The 19,582-nt window shown below is 38.7% G+C and overlaps 1 pseudogene; it reads left to right on the forward strand.

Annotated features, from left to right (window-relative positions):
• The first annotated feature begins 12,837 nt into the window (after window positions 1–12,837).
• LOC127206168 (ribonucleoside-diphosphate reductase subunit M2-like) lies at window positions 12,838–13,667 on the forward strand (annotated as a pseudogene).
• The last annotated feature ends 5,915 nt before the right edge of the window (window positions 13,668–19,582 follow it).

Consider the following 19,582-nt stretch of genomic DNA (forward strand, 5'->3'; position numbering starts at 1 on the left):
TACCTTTGAATGTCAACAAAGAATATGCTGATGTCAAAATTGCTTGTATTTTTTGCTACTGGACAAAGGAGAATGGCTAATGATATGGTTTGAGTCAAGTTTCTAGTTCGTTGGAAACCTAAAGACAATAGTAGAATAAGCCAATCTCCAAATATCTATTGAGTGTCTACTTGGACCAAAGCCTGTTCCGGAAGACATATTGTGGTCCTGGCCCCCATGCCAGAAGTATTGGCTAGCACTGAGTTTTTTGCTCTGTCAAAGGCAAAGCACATGATCTTTTTAGGGAAAGAGATAGTCCCTAGCACTCCCTAGCACACTCTCATTTATTTCTTGTTTCTTGGGGCTGGAAAGATGGTTCAATGGTTAAGAACAGTACACACTGTTCTTGCAGAGGACTTGGGTTTGGTTCCCAGCCCCCACACCAAGTGGACTTCTGCACTCACTAACACATTTGCCTGTGTGTGTGTGTGTGTGTGTGTGTGTGTGTGTGAGTGTGTGTGTGTGTGTGCAGTTGCTTATGCACTTGCTCGTGTACACACACACACACACACACACTTACATATAATTAAAAATAATAAAAAAAGATTTCTTGCTTCAGTTTGCTTCTCTAGGGATCATATGGTCAAATGCAAGTTGATCACTTTGACTTTAAGGGCCTGTGAATCAAGCATATCTGAAAGATAGCCCATATGTGGGCATGGAAGCAGGCAGGTCTCTACAAGGACACAGGTTTCTACTCCAGACAAACTTACCTCAACAATATGTCTTCTTGTCAGCTCACAAACTCCAGGGCCTCCATAGTCTGTTGATCCTGCTCCCTTTGTCATCTTCGATCACTAAGGTTCATCTCAGTAGCCTGATGATGTGCTCTTTGTTCTGAATTAGAAAATTGTCCTGTGTGAGTCCCACCTGGCAACTAAACTCAATTCTTGACTTGGGACAGTCCTGATCCCAGGCAGGCAGATGAGCCTAAACAGAAGGGAGTAACTCACCAGCTCAAAGTCTGGGCAATCTTGCTGCCTTTTTACTTACTCTGCCTATCATCTTCCTTAGGAATAAAACTCTACCTTGAATCCCAACCACACTGACTTCAAGAGATCCTGAAGCTCTTGTTTGTACTCCTCCAGTCCTTCAGTACCAGGATGTGATTTTGCCACTTGTGTTATTTTATAGATCTGAACTTTAATGCTCATACTTGGCTCCCTTTACTTACTGCCAGATTTCCCTGATATTGACTCTCCTTGCTGCCAACTTAGCTCCTGATGCTGGCTGTGGCTTCTCTGCCAGCACACCTGTTGCTTGCTGCTGACTCTCCCCTGATACAAATCCGCCATCTGCCCAGACCTTCTCTGAATTATTTCCTGCTGCAGAGAATGTGTCCTGTCCTTAGTCCTTAGTGTTTGTAACTATCAGAACAGAGTTTGATGTGGACGAATAAACAAAACTTCTCAGAACCAGGATATTAGCTTAGTTCTTTTAGTCACTACTCAGCTATGTCTGTGCCATATACTGTTTATGATACATGTTACCACAAAGCAAATAGATGCAGATGTGTACTTGTGTGTGTGGTGTCTTTTCCTGTTTAGTTATGCATGTATGGGCATGTAGAAGGCAGAGGTCAGTGTGTGCTATTCTTCTATTTCTCCTCACCTTTTAAAAAGATTATTATTTTATGAGACAGGGTCTTAGTACATAGCCCCAGATATCTTGAAACTTGCTATATAGATGAAACTGGCCTGAGATTCACAGATCCAATGGTCTTGCTTCCTGAATGCAGAAATTGAAGATATGAGCCAGCAAGACCAGCCAGCCAGTATTTTTTTGTTTTTAATTATGTGTGTGTGCACGCACCCATGAGCATATGAGTGTGGATGCCTATGGATGCCAGAAGAGGATGTTGGATTAATTGGAACTAGAGTAAAGGCAGTTATGAGGTGCCTGGTGTGAGTACTGGGAACTGAACCTAGAGCAGTATGTGTTCTTAACCACGAAACAGTCTCTCTGACTTCTCCATCTTATTTTCTGAGATAGAATCTTTCACCGAATCGGAGGTTCAATTTAGCTAGCCGTGCTAGCCAGTGAGCCCAGAGATCTGCCTGCCTCTCTCCTCCAGTGCTGGAGTTACAGAAGTACACATCATGCCCAGCTTTTATGTGGGTGCTGGGGATCCAAATTAACAAGGAGTTCTTTCCACTTGCCAAGCAGCACTTTTCCCTGGGAACCATCTCCCTAGCACCAACAGATTATCTGCAGAAAAGTTTCAGATGATGAGCCACTTACACAGTATGCTCATTCAAGAACAGATAAACAAAGGGAATAGAGAAAAACAAAAGCAAAGCCAGTGTGGACTAGAAGGTCTGGGAAGGTGGAGGCAGTGTTATTAAATATACATGACTCGGATAGTTCTGAGGATGTTTGTTGATGGGTCTCAGCACAGCCAGATGGTGGCTGCCTTTCAATATGCCTAGGGATATTTATGAAGTGACAGGAATTCCGGAAAGGGAGATGTGTAGCTCCTGCTGGGGCAAGAGGAGAAACAATGGAATGCTCTCACTGGTCAGATGTCAGCGGGTTGCCAAAGCCCAGTTAGAAAGGGAAAGAGAGCTCTTGGTGTTGACAGAGAGAAATGAGAAAGAGGCTTAAGGAACAGGGAGGAGTTGAGCCTGGGTTAAGGGCCTGAGAAAACAGCAATTTGAAAAGGATTAGGAGGAAGGATAGGAAAGACAAAATAGAAAAGAAACAAGATTAGCTGGTGACAGTTGAGGGCAGGAGGCTGGGGTGTGGAAAGCAGAGAGACAATAGACAGCCAGGATTACATCGGGGTTCAGTTTAGGGAGAATGAATAAAATACCGAGCTGCAGAGTTGGGGTGGGGTGGGAAATACTTCTCGGCTGAGCTAGGAGGCCCCCAGTTTAGAGCGAGACGCAGACCGCAGACTGGTGCACTCCCAGTGTGCAGTGGGTGCAGTAGTCAGGAAGGAGTGATTATCATCCACTGGCCTAGGTGTAGCGAGGTCTAGGTGATGCTTAACAGCATGCGAGGGGAGTCACAGGACAACCATGGCTAAGTCTGGGGGGTACAGGTGGTTGAGACAGGACGTGTGAATAACACACATGGGGATAGACAGATTGCAACCTGTGCAGGGAGAAATACACAATAGAAAGCTGTGTTCTTAACCACATGTTAACGTCTATAGGTTTGTGCAGCTTCCGTGCAATATAAGACACCTACAGGAGGGTGGCATCACATTGAGGTAGAGAAGGAAAGAGTTCCTGTCAGATGGCTTTGGTTCTAGTCCCAGGATCACCCACTGATTATCCACACAGTGTTGAATACATTATTTAACCCTCCCAAAAAAACTATAGAATTATGAGAGTGGCAGATTGGACTTTACTAAATGTATGAGGATCCAGTGAGATAATATTGCTAAGTTTTAAAGACTTTAGTAACCTAGAAGCCAAGAACGAGGAAACTGAGTGTGACCCCTCCATTGCTCTATGAACGCATCAGTAGATAATTGTTAGGACATCGTCAAAAACTAAAAACCAGAGGGAAATGTCATGGAATGAGAAGACAAGGTTCCTGTGTGTCCTCTGTCCTCTCTATGGGAGTAGAGTGTTGCTGGCAGCCAGTTTGGTGGCACAATGTAAGGGAATTCTTTTTTTCAGCTTGGATTTTCTTGGCATTAGTGGTGGTGGGGCGTTCAAAGAGCAGAGTCAGTCAAGGTCTCCATGCTTTCAGAATCTTGAATACAGTGTAACATGAAAAGTTTGAGATAGACGGCACATTTAATCCCGCAGCCAGAAAGTACATTCCATCTGACAGGAAACCAGAGGGTTCATGTGATGGACTCTGCAAAGGTACTTTCATGACAATGAAAAGTAAAATAATAGATGGCACTGAAAGGATTGCAAGCCTATAATGCGTACTGAGGTGGGAAGCAGAATGACTAATGAGACTGAGCCCATCTGAAATATTCAGCCTTGGGACTATTGTACAGAGTTGTAGATCTATTTACAAGATCTGCATATATAATTTGGCTTGTTCTTTTCATGATTCTAAAGACTTTTATGGAGGATGCGGTCAAAAGGTTGCTATGTACCAGCACAGCATTATAAATACTTGTGTGATGCCTAGACCCACTTCTCCCAGGAAAGGAAATTATTTCCTGGCCTTTTGAAGATGGACACTAGGTTTTATAAGTTTTGAATGTGTTTTCTCTCCTGCTTTTTTGTCCAATACAGTCAAAAGCATTTATACTTGGTTCAAAGTATCTGTTTTTTGACTATTTCATGAACTTAGTTTTCATGCATTTGTTTATTATTATTCATTTATTCATTTTGAGTGTAAATATGTGTGTTCATGCCTGCCTGTGGGTACATGTACTTGTGTGTTTATGTGAGTGTAAAGTCCACATGTCAGTGTTTACTGTCTGCTTGGATTACTCTCTACTGTGGTTTTAAATTAATTTTTATTACATCGATTTATTCGTTTCTGTGTCTGGAGTATATCAGAAAGGACTGTATAGACGTTGGTTTTCTCTTTCTCCCACATGAATATTAGAGACTCTAGATCAGATTATGAGTCTTGGCCAGAGGCTGGTCCATGTTGCTGGCCTCCTATTTATATACTTATTCTTGAGACAAGTTTCTCTCTTAACCCAGAGATCATCAATTTGGTGATGCTATCTAGGCAGTTAACTCTAAGGATCCTTTGCCCTGCTGGATCGCAGACACAGCACTGTGCCCTGCTTCCACGTGGGCACTGGTGATCTGAATCATCCTTGCTTGCTACCCACTTTACCGACTCAGCCTGCTTAGCCCCTAGGACCTCATTTTGAGTTACATGCTTGAAATATTAAAAAAAAAAAAATACGTTCTCAGAACAAACAAAATCTTTGAATCATTGAAATGAGTGGTTGTAGGATGGAGCTCACTGAGAATTTTCTAAGTATTTGTTGCCCAGGCTTGTGCTGAGCAGTGACAGTGCTCTGATAGGGTAAAAAAACTAAAGATCCCGCTCCTTACAGAGGCCACGAGTGTGCACTCAGCCGCAGCTTCTGGGTGTGCCATCTGTGGACCCCATCTCATCCCAAGAAGTGTGTGGTGGTCTCGGACTGCTTACTAGCATCTTCACTGGCTGAAGGAGCAACACCAATATTGACTCCCATCTGGCATTCTTGGCCAGTTTTGATTTCTGTGCAAATAGAGGCTGTGAATCTTCCCACATCTTCCTATGAACAGACTAATCCCCACTCTTGTTTGTCATGATTACCAGGCAAAACTCTCCAGTGCCAGGTGACACTGTATATCCTTCTGTGAGATTTAGTCTCAAGTGTCTTAAGTCCTTTTCATATTTGGAACAAGATAATCTCCTTACAGATCATTACTGTAACTGTAGATTTCAGGGGTATGAACTCTGATCATTATATAATTCCTAGATGGCTGTCAGGAACTTCTAGATGTTTGCAACAGAGGCAGTAGACATTTGAGTGTCTGTGTTGTTAGTCTGTGTAATGACCAAAGCATGGGGCTTTCACTCTCACTTCCACATGAGAAGCCTGTTCAAATGAGTCCTCCCAAAATAAAATATAAGAAAGTTAGGGAAAACTTCATCTCTACTGAAAGTCTTGGATCCATGCTATTCTCTATCAGGTGCTTGATCTATGATACAGATAGAAAATAATAAAATGAAGTCACTGTGGGTTGATGACATACAGCTTTCTTCTATGATATGGTTATAAAGTACTCTGAGAAAGAGTGCTGTATCTGGTGGAGCCAGATGACACCTATTCAGTGTTGTGAATCATGGGAAAGGTGCTTTCATTAAAACATTTTTTTTCTAAGCCTGGTGCCCTGGGGCTGTGGCTGGAGGTTAGAAGGTTGTATGTGGGTCATCCTAAACTGTGGAGTACAGCAAGGAATGGGTCCTGGCTAAGCATCCTGTTCCCACAATGAAGCCCAGAAAAGGAGCGTGAATACTAAGCATAGAGTGCATAGTACAAAGAAGGGAGAAAGCAGAAAGCAGGGGCTGAGAGATGTGGCGGCTCTGCAGTCCATCTGTTTAGAGATGGGCGTGGGTTCTGTCCCACCGTTTGTCTGGAAATCAGATCGTAATGGGCACTGCTTCCATCTGCCTTGTAGCCCGAGGTCTGGAAAGTGATGACTAACCATGGAGATAAATGGGGATTGGAAAAGCATCTGTGCTTCTCTGTCTAAGCAAATACAACAGAAGGAGCATCCAAGTTTCACTCAAAGATATGTAATAGTAAGGGGGCTGCGGGACTTCTTCCATAAAGAATAGGAAAAACATAGTACTTAAGAATAAACTGAAAACATTTAAACAGTTTTAAATGAAGCAGAAATAGACACATGCCATCAACTTTGTACACCTCATAAAATTCTAAAGAGCACAGACTATATGGAAATGAAATATGAAAGATGGGACAGGAGGCAAGAGCTAGGATTGTTGGAGGATGGTCTAATGTATTTTGCTGCCAATTACTGCTTGCTGTCTCTGTGACCCACCTTTTGATTAATAAAAAAACCCTCTCACCTGGGCAGAGCAGAGCAGAGAGCTAGAGGTGTGACTAAGGTGATTAAGGTGAGAGAGAAAGAGAAGGGGGCGGGGAGGGAGGGAGAGAGAGGAATTCTGGGAGAAGAGGAAAGACCTGAAGGGAAGAGAGGAAGGCCACCATGGATTAAATAAAGGAGAAGGACAAAGCTGGCATGGATGGAGAATCTGGCCCAGATGAAGAACATTAACAAGTATTTGGGATTATGAATGGGAGGTAGCTTGATAGAAGTTATTAGAAGCAGATGGCATAGGATTGAGGTAGGTATCACATACCTGCCCCACTATGGGAAGTAGGTTAGAGGATTAATATGTGCCTTGCCCCAAGTTAACTAAGGCTATTTTAAAATATAACAAGTGTCAGTGTCTTAATTGATTGCTGGCCAGGCATACTGACCATACTAATATTACAGATAATATTAATAATACTGGTAACTTAAAAACAATATAGGTTAGGAACTATCTTGTGCACACGAATAACAAGATGCAGAGGTACACCAGAAGCCTTAATTAGGTGGATGAGGGCAGCAACCTGGGTGACCTTAGAGCCTTAAAAGGGGGAGAAGCAAAGTGCATCTGGTGAAGAGGAAGCTGTTCTAACAGGTGGTTGTTTTAGCACCTTGCAAACAGAAAACAATAAAGGGCAAAATCCAGGTAACATTTTAAGACTTCAGAAGAAATGTGTGGGATCAAAGACCTTACCATGTGGCCAACGAGATGAGCTAGAAGAATTAGTAGACACATTATTGGAAAATTTAACAATTTCCATGGGCATCTTGTCAGCCACATAGAGAAGAATCAAAGTTGAATAGGTCTAGGAATTTTATCTAAACAGTAACTATGGTAGTGATGATAATGAATGATAAATTAAGAAAAAAATGACAAGTACGTCCTGGGCATATTTAATGTAGCAGATACTGTTCAGTATGCTTTCTTCAGAGTAGGTAATTAAAATCTCATAATGCATTTGTGATGGAGATATTACAGTGTCATTTTACAGAATAATGTTTCCAATAAACCTAGTGAAAAGAGAAAAACAAAGGGAAATGTAAAATGATACAAGAAAACATCAAGGAATCACAAAAGGTTCAAAATGTAACACTACATTATAATTAAGACTAGCCATTTTAATTATGCAACAAAATACATTTGTATTCCCTTATTTACAAAAAGACTCACTTCAAATGAAAATAGAGCAATATCAGAATTCTATGCCAGCTGTAAAAGTGATGGTTTTGCACCCATAGCATCTCAGAAAGTGTAAAATTAACAGGAGAGGCAATAACCTTTAAAGTAAATGAAAACAAACAGAAATTCTACCACCAAGTAGATCTTAATGAAAAAACAGCCTTACGTGGAGTAAAGAGCATAATCTCATATTAAAAAATAGCAGCAATGACTTAAAGCTGGCCAACACTGTGCTGTTTTAGAAACAGCTCTCTATGTCTAAAATATTAACAGCAAAAGGCAAAAAATTGTAAAAAGAATTAAAATGGTTTCAAAACACATGACTCCCCCCAGATCTGATTAATGTTTTGTTTCTGGAAGCACAGATCATATTCTTTTTCATACACAATTTATATCTTTTAAACTTCAAAGTTCATTAGATAAAGAAATTTACAAACAAAAGGCAAAGTAGAAAAAAAATAAGAGAAAAACATGTGTATGGTGTATTGTCTCACCACACTGCAAGAAGTTAATTATAAGCATGTAGAGGAGCTTGCCGGCTCCAGTCACATGAGAATTCACAGCCACTGCAACTTTCCTCAGTAGTTGCTGGGATGAAGTGAGAATCAAAGATGCTGAGTTGGTGCTCAGGACAGTGGGTAGGGAGAAGTAGACACACAGCAAGACACATGGGATCCATTCAGAGCTGCAATCACAGGTACCCTGCCAATTTCAACACATTCATTATCAAGTAAGAATAAACAGAAATATTTCATCTAAGCATTTAATTCAAAAAATGTTAAGGAAAGCTATAAAAAGAGAAAGAAAAATATAATAAAATAAAAGTCTACAGAGTAGACTTTGGAGAACATGACAATAAATACAGTGCTGGTTCTTAAAAATTAAATAAGTATTTACAAAGAGAAACCTCTGCAAATTTTCAGACCAGAAAGGCAGCACAACAAAGCCAATACACAATTCTAGAACAAGAGGAGACCTTATCAAGGGCATTTTTATTAGTTTCTTTTCTGTTACTGCAACAAAACACAAGGACCAAGCCATTTTATAAAGGAGAATGTTTAAATGGGTTTATGGTTCCAGAGGGTTTGAGACCATGACGGAGGGGCACAAAGGCACAGTGGCAGAAAGAGTGGAGAGTGCACATCTTCATACTCAGGAGGAGGAGGAAACACCCTAGGGATGGTTTAAGTCTTTTGAAACCTCAAAGCTCATCCCTAGAGACATACGTTTTCCAACAAGGCCACACTTTCTAATTCTTCCAAAAACAGTTCCAATCAACCGGAGAGCAAGTATTCAAATGTGAGCCTAAGGGGGCTGTTCTTACTCAAACCACTGCAGCATGGAAAATGTTGTCAAACAGATCCAGACTATGACTTAGGATCTAGACGTCAGGAGCTAGTAAATGGGTAATTGTAGAGTAAAATATCATTTAATGAATTGCATTAATGAATGGAGAACTTGGTTCATTAAATTTTTGAAAGTGGTCAATAGTATTCCCAGAAATAAATTGACTCTGAATGTTTTTATGATTAAAATCCTGCAACATTTCAAGATGTAATTTAACTTATTGACTCAATTTTGACATAACCAACCTAATAAAAAATATAAAAGTAAAACTTCCCATCAAAATTGTGAAAGGTTATAAAGGTAATATATATATCAATAAATTGAGTTTATTAGTTACATTGAACTTTACCAAATCATATTAAATTAAGCTTCTGAGATGTAAGGTTGCCTCAATAATAGGAAATTCATTAGAATAGCAATTAAGTTAAGAAGTGAAATGAGGAATGCTGCTGTGGAGCATCAATAATAAAAACACACTTGTCACTCCCCAGATTCTATTTACTACATAACATCTAGGAAAGGTAATCCAGATCAGTATTCTGATACATTAAGATGTATTTATCATCCTTAATGAATAAGTTACTGAGCCATTCCTATAGAATCACAGACATAGAAATGTCTTTTGTCACTGTCCATAATTCCATGTTGATCACGAACTCTTGTAACATGCGAAGAAAAAGGATTCAGAGGCACAGGCAACACAAATGAACAGTTTACATGCAGCACAAGTTCTCATACTGGGAAATCCATTAAAACCAACAGAGCATGCCTTCTTTTCTTCTTCTTCTTCTTCTTCTTCTTCTTCTTCTTCTTCTTCTTCTTCTTCTTCTCCTCCTCCTCCTCCTCCTCCTCCTCCTCCTCCTCCTCTTTCTCCTCCTCCTCTTCTTCCTTCATTTTCTTTTTTTTCCTTTTTAAAAATGGTTTTTTTTTTCTTTTAAAAAATCTTATTCTGTCCTTTAGATTGATCCAGAATTCAGGATATCATCCAGGATGGTCTTGAATCCATGGTAAAAATCCCTCATGCTGGGTGCATAGATGCAACCACCATGGCTAGAATTTTTTTTTTAAAACCCTATATTTGGGAAAATAAAATTGAATAAAAGGGTCAAATACAAAATAAACACAGAAAAAGGGGTAATGGTTTAATATATTCCCAGTAATCTGAATTATGACATAAATGAAGCATTAGTAATTTTTAAAACAAAAGCTAGATGATTCCTAGAACAAACTTAACAATAATACATTGAAATCATTTCAAAATGTGAGTACTGATGGAAAGTAAAATTTACTTTAAAATCTGAAAGGATATTTATTTTAATAGATATTGTCATATGCTAGTCCTAAAGTTATGTAATCTGATGTAAAATAAATCAATAGAAGTCTAGAGATTTAAAAAATGATACACATATCAATATATAATGCATTGACATGTATATATTTAAAATTGATAAAAAACTAAAAGGGCCGAAGATATTATGGAAAGCAGACAAATTATTCCCTAGGTGTTGTTAGAGATAACGTCTTACTACATAAGGATAAAACAAATAATGCTATAAAGAAGATTCCAGATGGCTTATTTATCTTAATGTGAAAACCATAAAGCTAATAAAAAAAAAAAAAAAAGCAGCACAGAAGAATAGCCTTCTAACATGGGAAAGCACAATACCATAGAATCATGAGATAGAAAATGACTTTAATTGATTAGATTACACTAAAGATTTTTATTCAATACTGAGCACCATTGAGACCCATATCTAGAATATACATGAGTCTCCTATAAATAAACAAGAAGTGGATATGAACCCCCGGAGAAAAATGGTCCAAAGATATATGTAAAGGAAATTCATAGAAGAGGAAACTCAAAGGACTAATAAACTTACAAAGAGAGGCTCAAAATCATTAGTAATTAGATAAATGCAAATTAAAGTAACAATGGTGCATCCCTGAAGACCTGTCAGATGGATAAAACAGTAGCTAATAAATGCTGGTGGGAAGAGGGATTATGGGTATGCTCTGGCTTGGCTGGATTATAGAGGAATATAGCAATTCTGAAGCACTCTGCTAATACTTAACTGAGATGAAAGTGTCTGTTATTCCTGATGTTCCGTTCTATACAAAGCTGAAATTGAAAATGAGTAGGGATGTTTCTTAAGTCATTGTTTGTAGTGGTGGGAAGGGTCTAGAGGCAACAGTTATCCTTTGCTGAAGCAATGGTTACATAAGTGTTATGGCTGTGTGCTATAGACAGGTATGCTGCCCAAGACAGGTACCCTCAGTAACCCCGATAGAGATGAAAAACTTATGTGAAGTGAAACAAAGCAAGATAGAGTAAAATTTATTACATACAATAGCATTTATGGTAGCAAACAACACAGGCACACGAATAATTATTTCAAAGAAGCACAAATATTACTTTGAAACATAAAAACAAATGAAGTAGTTTCTTTTAGAGAAAAGGAAGAAAACAGAAAAAGAGAAATAAAAGAGAATAAATGTAAGTCAAAATAAGAATAGATTTTTAAGAAAATGAAGGAAGGATAGAAAAAAGGAAGGAAGAAATGAAGATAGAGGAGAGGCCACTCTGTTCCTATAACAAAAACAAAATATTGCAGGACAGATAGATTAAGTGACATGTCTTACAGTTCAAGGGGCTAGAAGTTCCAAATTAAGAGGATAGCATCACTTTTCTTCCTAGTTTTCAGATACCATCCTTTTTTCCTGTCCTCATGTGACCTTTTCATTACGTGTTTGTTGTATGATCTTTCCTGCTGGATATTAACAGAAACCCTGCCTCGAAAACCAAAAAACGAAACAAAGCAAAAAGTTATCTAAAGGCTTATTTACAGAATCGTGTTTGACTCAAGGGCAGCCACAGTGTGGAAAAGCCCACCCAAGCATGATTGATAACTTATGAGAGTTATATCCTGTGCCTCTCTCCATGATTTTCCCGGAAACGTGGCTGAGGGATTTCCCTTTCCTCGGAAATTGTGACTGCTTTTATAATCTTAGGAAGAGGTTCTGTGAGTCTCATAAATTTCAGGAACTTGCTGAAACTTATGAGTTGCGTTTATTTCCTGAGTCTTGTTAAGTCTTTGTTTTCCCTTTAGGAAGAAATGCACCAGTTTGGAGGAAATAGCATGCTCCAGTCTTGAGGCAGCTCTTCCTCGTATAGGGCCTTAGCCTTGTGATATTATTTAGCCGTATTTCTGTATCCTCATCTCCAAATACTCACAGGGAAGAGAGTAGAGTTCTTCTCTGTCCTTCATGGGGAGGATGTTACTCCAGGTCCAGACGTTTGGGCCTCAGCTTGGCACAGTCACTTTGTGAGATTGTAATAACAGAAACTTGTAGGAGGCTTTAGGTTTTAGGATGTGTGCCTTCCAAAGAGAATGGTGGGACCTGGTCACTTTCTCACTTTATCTCTCTTTTCCTGCAATCGGTATGTGAACAGTTTTCTCTGTTATGTACTCCTGCCATGATAAGTTGCCTCATTCTGTTCAGTTCACACCTTGGAAGTCATCGATGCCTCTTTGCAGATCTCCATGATTGGATGGACCTTCTACTCTTATTGCCTTTCCTAGACAAAGCTCTTTTTGTACTTCAGGCTTGAGGTAATACAGAATTTTAGTTTTATTGACCCAAAATAATGCTCTATTCATTGTTGCACAAGAGCAGCCATGACATTTTTGGAGAAAATATTAGTATGAAATTATCTGTGTATTGAGCCAAATGTCAACATATCTTACATTCTTTTTTTTTTCAATCAGTAATGATAAAATAAATGAAAGCTTGGTGAGGTGATTTAGCCAAGAAGTTCAGATATGAAAGCTTGCTGTTTCCATGGCTTCCAATCTTCCATAGAAAACATACGTTCAGAAATATATAGTCGCAGTCTCATTGCTAACACAAGAAAGTCTCAAAAGACAGGGAATTTCTCTTTAATGCCATTGAAATGGAGCCTTGTGTGAAAAAAGGCAGACTGCACTAGGTTGGGGGACATGAAAGAACTAGGAGAACAAACAAGCATCTGAGAATTAAGCTATGAAGAACACGCTGTAGCCCTTGCCACCCTGAAGGGAATCTTCTTTTCTGGTTCTTTCATATCAGTGTTCTGGCTCAAGAAGCAAGGACTGATGCCCAGCCTCAGATTTTCCAATGAGCTTATTAGCAGAGATGAGGGTTTGCTCTGTGACTTTAGCTGCCTGATGTCCAAACACCTGGTACACAAAACATCAGAGAGAAGAGGAAAAGGAGTAACTGCCAATGCTGTTGGGATGGAACAGGGATTGATCCAGGATGCCTTTGCTGTGAAGCTCACCGGGATGAATTGTACGTTAATGAAGCAATGCACTGAATATGTGGCACACTTGCTTATGCAGGATCTGGTTTCTAACAGAGTTGTCAGAGTAGAAAATCCACTTGACTTCACAGAGAATACACCTATGGAGGGGAAGACTGACTTCTTTAAGAAGAGAGCAGGTAGCTATAGGAACATGCGGAGGAGAATGAATACAATGGAGATTTTTTTTTTTTTACATCAGATGCTTGTTTCTAAATGAACTGAAGATGTGTTGTTATTTTGATGGTCAGCAACAGCAACAACAACAGCAACAACGGAAAGATGTGCATACCCAAGAAGTTGTAGAAAAGGAAACAAATCTCACACATTAGAAAAGTAAGAAAACGAAGATGAGAAATATACCAAACAGTAGAGAAAAACAAAAGAGTATGGCTGCACATCTTTAATAGCTCTAAATGGTAATCGTTGAAACCATCCAATCAAGTGCACAAGCTGGTAGACTAGATTAAAAATAAGAACCAATCTACTTGTTGCCTGTAAGAAATACATCTAACTGGCAAAGACAAACACGACCTTAGGGTGAAAAATGGAAAGAGACATTACAAAGAAGAGAACAGGTATAGGTATGCAGATATCTGATGACTCACATGTCAAACTGGAATTAGTAAGAAGAGATGACAGAACAAAGTGACTTAGCAGTCATCTACAGGATCCTTCTCTCAAACTTCTAGCCGCCTATTCAATTTTTTTTTTCTGGAAGAGAGAAAACCAGAAATGAACTGAGTGAAAAATTATAAAAAGTAGACAATTTGTGGAAATTAAACATCACATTTCTTAGTGATGAATGGATCATAAAAAAAAAAAAACAACAGAAAGGAAACTGAAATTTCTTGAAATCATATAAAAAATGACATACAAGAATCTGTAGATTTCTAGGACCCTCTGTATCCTTTTATTTTGCTATTCTCCCATGCGTCTCTCATTTAGAGTCCCAATAGGGCTGGGGCACCAGCCAAGGACAATACAGGAGGTAGACTTTAAACCCCTTCCCTGATCTGGCCAATGGTCAGAATATTCTCCACAGTTGAGTGGAGAGTGTGATATGACTTTATCACGTACTATGGTGCCTCACATTTGACCATGTCCCCTGGAGGGGGAGACCTGGTGGCACTCAGAGGAAGGATAGCAGGTAGCCAAGAAGAGACTTGATGCCCTATGAGAATATACAGGGGGAGGTAATCCCCCTCAGGAACAGTCATAGGGGAGGGGAATAATGGGAAAATGTGGGGGGGAGGAATGGGAGGATACAAGGGATGGGATAAACATTGAGATGTAACAAGAATAAATTAATAATAAAAAAAAAGAAAAAAAAAGAATCTGTAGAACACTCTGAAGGTGGCATTAAAAATGAAGTTTATAGTCATAGATGTCTACATTTGAAAAAAATGGAGAGGTAGGTAGAAACAGGTACATCTCTGTGTGTTCAAGGCCAGCCTAGTCTACAAAGCAAGTTCCCAGTCAGTCAGCAATACATACATAGTGAGATCATCTCAAAAATAGAATAAAATAAAGCAGTGATAATAGGACCATGGGGATGAAGTTTGTCAGTGCATATAACACATGTGTGAGAAATTGCCTAAGAACAAGTTTAGTTAATAATATTTTTTAAAAATCAGAGAAATATCAAATAAATAACTATATACACCTAAAGTTTTAGACAAACAAGGAAAAGCCAAATCTAAAATCAGTAAATTAAAAGAAATGGTAAAGATCATGGTAGAAATTTATCAAATGGAAACAGGAACACAAATTATCAGTTATATTAGGAGATATTTGAAAATGATAAATAAAATTGACAAACCAAACAGAAGAATTGAATTAATAAAATTAGAAATTCAAAGGGGGATATTGCAAGAGACAAAAATGAAAACCAAGAGACAAAAATGAGGCCATGCATTGGAAGTCTAAGCTCTAATAAATTAAGAGTCAAGAGGAAATGGATGAATTTCTAAATATATATCATCCACTAAAATTATATCTAAAGCATACAAACAACATAACTGAAACAAGCACAAACAATAAGATCAAATAAAAAATGAGAAATATCCCAAAGTCCAGGCAAATGCATTCACTTCTGAATTCTACCAGACCTTTAAGAAATACAAATAGCCAAAACACTAAGAGTGTAACATTTATATATTTTCTGATTGTGTCATGATTCTTCTTGCTATTGGTAATATATTGTACATATGTATAATAATATAAATGTATATGTAAAAAATAAAAAGATTAATTAATAAAAAATATTTTAAAAGAACAAACAAACATGTTCCTCAAGAAAAACCCCTACAAAAAAAAAACATAATCACCCAGAGGAGGGCTCAACAACACAAAGACAATAACAGGCCAATTTTCCTGAAGAATGTGGATACAGATATCCTCAATATAATAATTACATACCACATTCAACTGCATATCAAAACAATCATTCACCATGATCAAGTAAGCTTCATTCCAGGGTAAAGAAAGAAAAGGGTGATTCATAGATGTCAGTCAATAAATGTAATATAGCACAATAATAGACTTAAGGATAAAAATCACATGATTTTCAACATGTCATTATAAAAGCCTCTATAAAACAAGGCATTGAAAGAATGTCCCCAACACAACAAAAGCTATTACAACAGACTAAATGTAGAAAACCTCAAAGTATTCTACTAAAATCAGGAGCAGGACAAGACTGAGCATTACACTAGAGAAATCTCATATCTGATAATATTTCAACAAAAGTGACAGAATACAAAATTAGTGTTCAAAAATTAGTAGCCTTCCTATATGCAAATAAATAACATGCCAAGAAAGAAATCCAGAAAACTGCCCCATTCACAATGCCTAAGACAAGAACAGCAACAACAACACAAACCTTTGAATAATCCTCAACAAGGAGGTAAAAAGACGCTACAATAAAAAATTTAAGACTCTATAAAGAGAAGTTGAAGGAAACACTAGATTACAGAAAGAACTTCTATAATTACTGAGTGGCTAGATTTATATTTGTGTTGCAAAAATGGCTGCAACCGAAAAGATGATCTGCAGTTTCTTCGCGATCTTCATAAACAATTCCAATGTCATTCTTTACAGACATGCAAAGAACCAAACCAAACCAACCAACCAAACAGAAAAAACCATATCAATTCAAAAGTGGAGCACAGAAGATTTCTAGAGTAAATAGCACAGTAGCAGAAGCATCCCAACGTAGGGTTTAAAAACAGATTGTAGAGCCCCAGCAGTACAAACCAGACACACATAAATATGGAAGAGCCAGAAAGTAAAACCACACAGCTATAACTAAGTGAGTTTTGATAAAGTTGTAGAAAAACCAAACACTATGGAGGTTACTCAAAACAATAGAAATAGCACTCCCAGGTGACTCCCTAGATGACTCCCTGCTATATAATCCCATAAACCAACCAGATTCTAAATAAATTGACTCTAGAGACAGGTGCACATCCTCTTTTATTATAGCACTATTCACATTACCTAAGTTATGGAATCAACCTAGATGCCCATCAGCCAAGTAATGGATGAACAAAATGTAGCATATATAATAAGTATATTTTATGCATCAACAAAGAATGAAATAATGTTTTTGCTTGAAAAGGGATGCAAGTGGAGACAAGCAGATTAAATAAAAAATTTGTACTCAGAAACACAAATACAATGTTTTCTCTTGTATATGGATCCTAGACTTCATATAGATGTCTGAAGCTAAAACTATATACATATATGACTATATACATATATAATATTGAAATATTAAAATTGCTATATTTATATCTTATGATAAATGTAGTCTTAAATGTCTTCTTTATGTATTGTTTGTATTTTTCAAAAATTAGAAATGAATTAAAATGAACACATCTTCATGTAAATGCAAGAAAGTTTTACTTGTAAGTGGGAGAGTTATGATTTTGTTAGAGATATAACAATGTCCTGCTTTTGAACAACGAGGCATTGTAGACAGTCTTTAGGGACCAGGAAGAAACAAGACTGAGGGCTTCCTGCCACAGTTTGTCACTAATTAATTTTCTTAAATTGCACGGTTGGGTCAGACTCTGTATTTTGTTGACTGTATTAGTACTTGTCTCATTTCGTTGACAAAATATCTGACAAAAGCAACTTACTGGTTTGCTTTGGCTCACAGTTCCAGTGTCTAGTCCTTCATGGAGGGACAGCATGATCACACTGAGGCACCTGATCACACTGAGGCAGCTGGTCACACTGAAGCAGAATGATCACACTGAGACAGCTGATCACACTGAAGTATCTGGTCACACTGAGGCAGAATGATCACACTGAGGCAGCTGGTCACACTGAAGCAGAATGATCACACTGAGGTAGCTGGGTACACTGAAGCAGCTGATCACACTGAGACAGCTGATCACACTGGAGTATCTGGTCACACTGAGGCAGAATGATCACACTGAGGCAGCTGGTCACACTGAAGCAGAATGATCACACTGAGGTAGCTGGGTACACTGAAGCAGCTGATCACACTGAGGTAGTTGATCATACTGAGGCAGCATGATAACTCTGAGACAGCATGTTCACACTGAGACAGCATGTTCACACTGAAGAGCAGGTATTTTCTCTTTAAAAAAACTGTTCCAAAAATTGTCTGGGCTTTATTTCTATAGGAACAAAGACCAAGGACATTGGATCTCCCTGGCACCTGTTACCGAACTAGTCTTTAAAAGAGCTATTTCCCTAAAAGCATCCACACAGCCCCAAGTGGTTCTCTATAGATTTATACTGACAAGGTAACAATGAACCATTCATTTCCCCGTGGAACTTAGGAGCTATTTGAGCAAGAAGTTTACCCTTAAGTCCAATGAAAACCATTGAAAAATTGAGTGCAGACGGACCTGGGATTTGAGCAGGTGCGTGGGAATGAAGTCAGTAAACTTGAGCTTAGGTATGAGGAGTTCATAGATGAAATGAAGAGTTTGGAAACACTAGGGGAAAAATCACAGTGGCTAAAAACCAAGAAGTAGCTTAAAGAGCCACTGGATAGGCATTTAGTTTGACAATTTTCTCTTTTCTTTCTTTCTTTCTTTCTTTCTTTCTTTCTTTCTTTCTTTCTTTCTTTCTTTCTTTCTTTCTTTCTTCCTTGCTTCCTTTCTTTTTTTATACTTGACTATAGGACTAGAGCTCACCCTGCTACAGAATGAAACAAGGTGTGAGAAAGCGTTCTAATGGTCTTTATGGTTAAGGTATCTCTGAAAAGAGAGCCGGTCATTTTGTCTCCTATAGAAGGAAACAAAATATCGAAAGGGATATGACAGTGTCCAAACCTAAAAACTCCAAGTGCCTGAGTGATTTTTGTCATTTAGATATTAGATATATTAGTAGAATCCAAAAGAGAAGATGAAAATGATGGATGAAAAATTTGCAATAAGAGACAGGGAAAAAGCTGGTGGAAGGTCACAGAGTGGGAGGCCACAGCGTGGGAGATCTCAGGGTGGGAGGCCACAGGGTGGGAGGTCACAGGGTGGGAGGCCACAGGGTGGGAGGTCACAGGGTAGGAGGCCACAGGGTGAGAGGTCACAGGGTGGGAGGCCACAGGGTGAGAGATCTCAGGGTGGGAGGTCACAGGGTAGAAGGCCACAGGGTGGAAGGCCACAGGATATGCAGTTCAGCAGACCCAAGTCATGGAGATAGCGGCTGTAGTGCAGAGCATCCCCTAGTGCGCTGAATCAAAGAGGACAGACAAACATAGTCCAGAAGAAAGGGAGGTAGGAGGTCAAGGAAGCCTTAAAAGGTGAGCAGAAGGTAGAATTATGGAAGAGAGAATGAAAAAGCAAGTAGGACAAAGTTTCCATGATATTAATTCATGTGGTAGCTCATTCTATCTAACAAGGGATTTCTCAGAAATTTTCTTATCGTACCCTTGGCAGAAGGGGTTCGGTTGTTATCTTTACTGACTCCAGTGTTCTATTGACTTGCTTTCTCTTTAAGTGATTTTTCCGCAGCTTATGTCATATCCTAGCCAAACATACCAGGGTGGGAAACGCAACTACCTCCCGTGAAACAACCAGTGTCTTATTGTGCCTGAAGGACACCATACAGTCTAGCCTAAGTTAGTGAGTGTCCTGACTCCATTCAGTTGTTTAA

This window comes from Acomys russatus, chromosome 23 (genome assembly GCF_903995435.1).
Source record: "Acomys russatus chromosome 23, mAcoRus1.1, whole genome shotgun sequence".
In the NCBI taxonomy this organism is placed as follows: domain Eukaryota; kingdom Metazoa; phylum Chordata; class Mammalia; order Rodentia; family Muridae; genus Acomys; species Acomys russatus.